The sequence below is a fragment of the Cynoglossus semilaevis genome, chromosome 16 (assembly GCF_000523025.1).
Source record: "Cynoglossus semilaevis isolate Cse_v1.0 chromosome 16, Cse_v1.0, whole genome shotgun sequence".
Taxonomy (NCBI): domain Eukaryota; kingdom Metazoa; phylum Chordata; class Actinopteri; order Pleuronectiformes; family Cynoglossidae; genus Cynoglossus; species Cynoglossus semilaevis.
In genome coordinates this window covers 8,814,287-8,823,121 of record NC_024322.1, presented here as the reverse complement: position 1 = coordinate 8,823,121, position 8,835 = coordinate 8,814,287, and the positions used below count along the sequence as shown (strand labels likewise).

General features: G+C 39.4%; 1 protein-coding gene across 1 annotated transcript in view; it reads right to left on the bottom strand.

Moving 5' to 3' along the window:
• Positions 1 to 5,295, bottom strand: part of zmym2 (zinc finger, MYM-type 2) — a 19,721-nt gene extending 14,426 nt beyond the window's left edge. Inside the window, exon 1 of the mRNA XM_017040021.2 lies at positions 5,148 to 5,295. The gene's annotated coding sequence lies outside the window, so the exon portion shown is untranslated. The remainder of the gene's footprint in view (positions 1 to 5,147) is intronic.
• Between the last annotated feature and the right edge of the window lie 3,540 nt (positions 5,296 to 8,835).

Genomic DNA, 8,835 nt, shown 5'->3' with positions numbered 1-8,835 from the left:
TCATTATACCAGTGGATACTCCTACATATCTTTAATGTACATTTAATGGCAGGTGTCATGAAAGACATTTGCCGGGCAAACTTAAGAGAGAGGACAGATTCAGTTCCAGACACATGAAAACTTGGCAAGACATTTGCCGGGCAAATTTAACAGAGAGGACAGATTCAGTTCCAGACACAGATCTAACTTTATCTAAATGATCTAACCAAGATTTACCATGGAACTGCCGGTGAAGGAGTTTATCCAGTTTTCAATACCAACTTGTTTAGACCTGGTTTGCAGCAGATGCATCCTGCTGTGCAAGTAGACATATTTTCCTGATTTACTCTGCAATTTACAAGTAATCTGCATGGGTATAGTAGTAGCACTTCTTGCTTATATATGTAGTCAGATTATCCTTAAAATGTCTGCTATAATTAACAACATCCCGTGAAATTAATTACAATTCTTTTGATTTGAAATCGTTTTCTTAGCAATTGAAAAAAATGATTCAAGGCCTCGGGCTCCTAGGCCTCCGCTGCTTCAAGGCCTCGGGCTCCTAGGCCTCCGCAGATGCAACAGTAGAGACGATGTCACCATGGCTGACACCCAAGAACTGCTACATGCCTGCCCAGCAACGGGGGCAACATCCCTCCTCCCCCCCTCCCAACTGTCTTTCTGTTCTGTGCACCTGCCGCGTCTTGCGTCGCGTCCTCCTCCTCTTACCTGCTATCAACAGCATCAAAACCACACCTTCTCCTCCCTCCACGATGCTCCACGGTTTCTCACCCACTGTTCCCAGCAACTGGTGAAGATACACCTTGGTTACCATGGTGACGTAAGGCCCCCACTATCACCACCATCACCACAGGGACTAAAAGGCACTGATGATTGGGCCGACGTGACATTCAAATGCTTCAGATAATGTAAATTAAAAACTGACAAACGTAACCTGTTCTGTCAAATCTGGTTTTTGTGTTACACAGACGTGAGGGTTAGAGGCAGGCCAAACAACACCTTACCGGTGACAGCTGCAGCAGGCGTGCACACATGCACAGATAAACACAGAGCCACTCTTGTGCAGAGAACAGTCTCTGTGGCTCCATGCTCCTTAGCCAGCACAGGTTGTGCCTCAAAACCTGAACTCAACATTATAACTCTGTCTCAGCGACAGAGTGGACGCCATTTTGGACCCTAGAGTATAGGGCACATGACTATACAAATATTAATATTAATGACCTGTCATGTGACAACACCTGAAGGAAACAAGACTGACTTCCGTCGCACAAAAGATGTCATGTGAACTTTTATTTTGGTTTAATTATAAAGTTTTATTAGTAATTAAGTTAAAAATGACATTTTATTACAATACTACAATAAAAGACTACATGGTTATTTCTTTATTTAAGTAGTCAGTCAAACATATTCTTTCTGGAAACTGAAAGAGGTTTCACTTGTAAAAAACAAAACAAAAAACAAGCTGGCTCTAACCAAGGATAACGATCAGTGTTGGTTCACAAACTACAACATGGTGGCTTTCATGTTTCATGTCTTTTGTCATGTAGTGCATGAGTTTGCTTTTGAAATAGCAGACAACTGAAATACCTGGAAGCTTGAAAGTAGTCAAAAGTACCTTCAGGGTCATATACTAACATAAAAAAAAGAAAAGAAAACCAAACCTAACTAACTGTTGGCTAAAGGAATAGCTAGAATGACATTTTTACAACTTTCTTTAAAATGGTCAGACAATAATAGCCTACAACTACAAGGCACTACAAAAGTGACCTTTTTGATAGTAAAGCTCTACTTAAAGGCACACACTACCACAGATCACATGACAGGAAGTAATAACCCAAAGCAACATGACGTTCAATGAGTTGCTCAGAGCTGTTTTTTTTTTTTAACAAAAACCCTACGCTTCCACAAATAGACTGTGTGCGAAATCAAACCTTTCATTTAAAAAATGTCATTTGCAAACTATGTAATGGGTTATATAATTCATTATGACTTTGATTGTGTTTGATGAAGTATTGGCAGGGGGCACTAAAGACACTCTCCACATCTCCCATGTGCAACATCTCCCCAAAGACAAACCAAAGCGGCAGCAGCTGCTACAAAATACTTTTTTTTTTAAAAATACATCGCAGTTTATCCAGACTAGACATTACTTCAACAGCGGGAGTCTATGTGCAAATCAAGGGAGCTGAGCTGCGGGGGGAAATAAAAAAATAGCCTGGTCTAGACTCAGTTTAGACTGCAATGCAGAGCCAGGAGCCAAGCTGCATTCACGTAGATGAAAGAGAAACGATGATCTCCAGCATTAATGAGTTCCACCATGCATGGCCGTGCACATACAGACCCCAGGTGGTAGTGAAGAACTAGTTTCTTTGCCCTCTGACCAGAGCATATTTTAATTATGTTGGCAAGGCAACATCATGTACACCATCTTGCCCTCCCATTACAATTTTTTTTTATTACTAATTGAGTATTTGTGTAACATTTGTTGGGTAAAATATTTCCAAAATATTTTTTAATCAGAAATTTAATACAACATCAATATGTACTTTGTAAGCTCTTAATAAAAAATATAAATTGGTTATTTTAGCTTCAATTATATCCTCAGGCAGTCACCGTGTGCTGTCATGTTTCAACAGCAGCTAATGGCTACATTTTCATGCAAAACCTAAACCTGAAGATAGAGCAAATAGTGTCTAGAGATTTGGAAAAGTAAAGTGTTATCAGTTTTGCTTTTTGGTTTATTTTTTTTAAACAATCTTTATGCAACGTGAAGACCAAAATAGTTCTTCGACAAGCTCAGACAAGTATCACCCTCGGATGGAACTAGTTCATAAAAACTCAACCTTTAAAACTGGGTCACATGAGTCGGGACATGACTATTATTGCGCCACTAAAACGCAAATGATCTTTAATACACATACGATCACAGTCTAGAATCTATATTAAACTGAACTGATTAACACCAGACTTAGTGTCAGAAACTGTTTTTTTTTCTATTTTATGCTTAGACTGGACTTACTAATTGAATTATCCAAAAGTAATTATTTGCTTCAATGGCTCAAAAGCCCCGATAGAACTAACAAACATAAGGATGGCAAGCCTTTTACCTTCAACATGCAACTTCTGCATGTATATCTAACTGAGATTAGTAAATTAGTAACCAAACATTTCTTATAACATACTCAATACTAACTGGCTAACAGCTTATATGCCAATAGGGGAAGAAAAAAAATGTCAGATATACTATTTATGTCATATTTAGGTTATAGATACGGGGTGGAGGTACAGATTTGTTTTAATAATTAATTTAATAATTAACAATTGATTTATGTATTTTATATATGTATGTGGGTATATATGTTTAGATATCTAGTCACACACACACACAAACATACATAAATATATAAAAATACATATCTATATACATATGTGCAGCCCACGGACCGAGTATGTACGCCACTGCTTAGCTTTCAACGTCAGCACCAGGTGGACGTGATGGTGGTAACGGAGTCTCCGTGCAACACAAAACTCATCAGAACACGAGAAAATTACACCAGCATCGTCACCAGTCACGACCAGCTCTGACATCATTTAGTCTCTAAACTAAGGCATGTAACCGTTTGCGCCAACTGCGCAATTGACGACTCTTCACCACATGCGCCAATCAAACGTCTGATAGCATTAAACAAGACTTATGCTACTGGGATGCAATGCGTAATGCGCAACATCAATCCTAAAAGCCGAATGATTAGCTAAAACGTAGTCAAATTCGGGTCAGATGAACCCAAATACTACATAAATTGAGCTCCACACAGCGGCAACACAACGGTCATTTCCCTCTTTTAAACGAGGCACCACGCAAGAACAGCCTGTACAACGTTTTCAGGGACTGTTGATCGTGTCCTTGATTATTAAACCAGACTAAGACCACAACAGCGCTAAATCTCGTTTATTCGTGGGACAGGTCACCGCGGCAGCCATCACTAGACCTCACCATCCCTCCCTCTGAATCGGAGCTTCCTTTCGACACCCACAGTGACTAAAGTTGGATCTTTTCAAGAAAATAAAAGACCGGTACCAAAACTTTAATAAAACGCAGTGAACACGTAAGCTACCTGAGCTGCGCAACCTTTCCATAAATAACTCAGGCAAATAGGTACAAGAAATGAGGGGCAGGAGAAGAAACAGGGCCAGGTTGGTTCCCAAGTTGAGAACCAAGAGAAACGTGGTTCAGAGGGTTCCGCTCCGTTCTGTATCCTCCCCTGCTCCTCCTGGCGCAAAAGGCGATTGGATTAGCGGCGAATCAGAAGGGAGGAGAGCAGATACAGACTGCGCCATTGTTTAAGACAGCAACATAATATTCACATCTCAATCCTGATAAAACTATTAAAAATATGGACAAATCGGGCAGAAACGGAATCTCGGATGGGCAAATGTGGATTTTCCCCCTCGACTTTAAACGTGCTGTAGAACTTATCTTCCCCGGGTACACACAGACGATGGTACCGCTTTGCCACTCAGAATCCAGGTTGAACATTCTTAATTATTAGATTTAATGATATCGTAACAACTGGGGTTTTAATTGGATAGTCCCCCCCGCACACGCAGTTCACACTGGCGCAATCAACGGCGAAAAGACCAGGGCCGCCGCTAGGGGCGCCACGGCCCACGCCGTATCACATGAACTGCCCTCGTCTGTGTCATGCGGTGGTAAACAACAGAGTCGGCGTGGCCCGGGAACGGGTGTAAAACCCTCCTCCACTGGGTTTATTTCACAGCCACATTTAAACAAACACCCCATTTTTGCCCTCTGTCTTCCTCTCTCGTATCCCCACCTCCTCCACCCCCATCGGAAAACAGTACTGCCTGCCGCCGTCCGCCATTAGAGTCCCACTGAACAATAACTGAAGGCGCCAACGACCGCAGCACAGGGCTCAGCAAACAGTTCCAACTGAGTCGTTTAACCGTACCGGAACGTGTTTCCGAGCTCCGGTGACTGTGTGTAAGCCCTCCCCCCGGGAAGAGACGTTGGGCACCCACCGGACACGTCGCCACAAAGTTCCGCAAGACTAAAGTTGAATTGTTAGTAAAAAGTGTCCCGTGGTTATAAAAAACATTGACAGAAATAAAGTATAACAGTAGCTCCTTACCAGAGGAGATCTCGACACGGTGTAGCGCCACTTTTGTGCCTTGACATTAATCCCGGGAAGCGCGTGCGCACAAGCTTCTACTTTCCACTTTCCGTTCACAGATCGTTTAGCAGTGCAGATGGCTCACCATGCTCCGGTATTGCTGCTGGGTACAATGCAAAGTATACGGAGTGTACGCTATCGGGATATGACGTCAGACACGATTTAAGCACTTTAATGTCATTCGTTTTAATACGTCACACTAAATACAAATCATTATCTGTTCAACTTCCGTGGCTTCAGTGACTGATTCCTGGAATCAATAAAGATACACTATGTAAGATTTGAGGGAGTTTACTTCTGTTGCTCAATTGCAGAAATGTAATATAAAATATATACGTCTAGACTCACCTGAAGAAACAATCTATACCTTTTTACTACCACCATTGGAAGCTTAACAGAGTAATATAAACCCAAAATAATGTGGGTATTTATGCTCTATTATTATTTACCCTCTAAACGTCATATTTTGGACTTCCCCTTATTCCCTGGTCAAAGCACAAAATGGTAAGCATTATTAAACATCAATTTCAGTACTTTCAACAAGAAGCCTATTTTAAATCTGGTAATACTGAACTATGATTTTAAGTCACTAAACGCTTTGAAGATACTACTTTCAGCATATTTATCCCCATTCGTAAACAATTAATTGGGAGGCCGTTAGAATCACCGGAAGTGAATGCAGAGTAAGGACTCTTTCTTTCATTATCCTCTCTGATGGCATCCTTTCAGTACTTGGTTAATTTTCTTTTTCTTCTATTTTTTTCCAGTCGCGCAAGCGCATTGGAAGCAATCAGTGGCTACATGGTCGCTAATTACAATGTGCTATTAGAGTTGTAACTTGACATACGGCCCACTTTGAACTGAATCCTGACCAGTCAACGGAGAATAACCTCATCACAAAAAGCGCCAAAAGGGGTTGCCATTGAGTCTCACACAATCAGTCCAATCGGAATCAGGATTCAGGGTTGACGGAGTTCATCACGTTTCCAATTTTTTCCGTGTATTTTCATGGTTTTCTCGCGTGAACTCATACGGACATTAATACAAATGAGACAAAAACGACAAAAAATAACTACACTCTAAGACATTATATCATCAACTGAATGTATATTAGTTAATCAAAAGCAAACTCACTGTTCACTGACGACCTATAAAGGAATAGAAAGAGTAATTTAAACACCAACCAGACACGTTACACATTGTTTGTCAAACGAACCGATGACGTAGTCAACATGGCGAATCAGGTGCGTTAGGCTGAAACTTCATAGAAATCACGTAATGGGGCAGAGACATTCTTACAAAATAAGAATAATACATGATTAGACACCTTGCTGTAAACTTACCGAGTCGCTATTAACTAACGAGTATGAAGTGTATTTTAAAAAAAAAAAAAAAAATCGATACATTACGACAGGTCGACAGGTGACGTCAGTCCCTAAATATACATCTCCATTACCGTGGTTATTGCATTATTGTATATCTTTTCCTGATCAGAACTTACAATATGTCGAAAAAAGAGACATACTTTTAATGCCACTGCTTAACTAATATATAAATAGACCTATAATTGGTAGTTAGTCTCTGAAACGAGCTCTAAATTAACTTGATTATATAATATCAACAAACGTCATATTTCAGATTGATGCCCAAAAAGTCAAAACTTCAATCCTATCTGGTATTCAGAAAATATGAAATGATACTAAACCCTTTCAAAAAAAATATTTACTTACCCTTATTTCCATACAAATCAATCATCCAAAGACCCATCCTAACAGCCCTGTAACCTCTTGAAAAGACCTGACCCTAAAGTTCGGAATTATTATACTAACCCATATATACTTTATAAAAAAAGTCAGTTTGGTCATTTTTACAGTAAATATTGTTGCACAGAACCCACATGGGAAGTGGAGCAGTCGGTCTGACCCTTGTTAACCTTTAGGACCACATAGCTCCCCCTTGAAAATATGTTAAAGGTTAGTTCATGACATCATATTTCTTTAATAGTTTATAAAGTTGTCATAATACCATAATCATAATTTTTAAATTCACTTGTCCTCTTAATTTTGATCAACAGTACACACATTTAGGCCCTTAGTAACTAATATTAGATTGTGTTTATTGAAAGAAATTGTACATTTTGTCCCTTTAAGAGGAAAACTGATGAAGTATGGCATGTGTGGAGACAGACTGTGAAAAATGTCCGTCTTTGTTTTTGTGTTGTAATTTTAACGCATTTAAAGTACCAAAATCCCTTGATGGTGCTGACATCTAAAACGCCAAAGTTCATTTACACCTGACTGTACACAATGTAGAAATAACTGTGCTGTAAAAAGCCAAAAGATTGCATTTAATTACAAGATTTTTTTTATATTTATATCAATACATAAAAACCAGAAGTTCTATAAACAAAAGGAACCAGTAAAATATTGAGATAACCATTTCAATAACCGAGATAACCGTCATTTCAATATAGCATTGTAAAAAAAGATCTATATTTGAGCTTTTCGGTGATTGGTAAATTCAGAACAACTTCATGAGGGCTTATTTGGTCATAGAAAGGCTGGACACCTCTGAAATGAGCAAAAACTCAAAAGTGGATGAATTCTGGCTTCCTTCACTTCATACCTGTTGCAATAAGGTGCTTCGTGTTTTTTACAGGACAGAGCTCAGGGAAGTGGTGATCTTCACTGCATGAATCTCCCAGTTAACAAAGATTGTCCTTATAATTCTTTTGGTTAATTCTACCACATTGTCTCTGCAGAGATTAACCACCCTGTAATACAGCTCAGTTCAATTATTTTCCTAAATAAAAAAAAGGCTTATAAAGATAAAGATGGTAAGGCTGTCTGAAGTAAATTAATGATATAAAGAAACAAAGACTTTCTCATTCAGCAAGCATGTCAAAGAGCCACTACAAAGTCTTTTTCATTCAGCAAGCATGTCAAAGAGCCACCTTTCCTGATACAGTATCTTTGCATTCACGCATTTATCAACGCTTTATGTACCGTAACTTATGGGCTGGATAATGAAGTATCTCCCTCTTGGAATTTAGTGATCAAACACTTTCTTTATGTGTCCACAAGGCTTCGGGAAAGAATATGTGTTTATAGTGATGTGGAAAACCCCCACTTGAGGTAAACACTTGCACTCGAAATTAACTTGAGTTGATTCTAGATGAAGCAAAATTAGAGAAGACCTCCATGTAGTTACCATCCCAAAAAGGCCAGAAACAAAAAAAGAAAGTCTGACTAAATGTTTTCGTACTGTTGAAAGCAACAATGCTGACCCCTAGTGTACCTGACTCTAAACTAGTAAACACAGTGAGTGAAAAACCTCAAGTATGGTTCAGAGACAGATGAACATCAGGAGTAAAAATGACAAATAGCAAAATCTAGCTTCCCGCACAGGTACACTCATATTCCTACGCACGAAGCACGAGCAGGTTCTACGACCATACAGCTGCCATGTCCACATGGACATGAAGGGGGGGGAAACCTGGTGGGAGAAAAAAAAAGGCACATCCTCCAGTCTTCGGACAGCTGCGAAAGGACCATCTTCAAACTGACAGTTGACTCCAGAGTTTGTCCATCTTATTAAATATAAATATATATATACATATATATATATACATATGTATATATATATA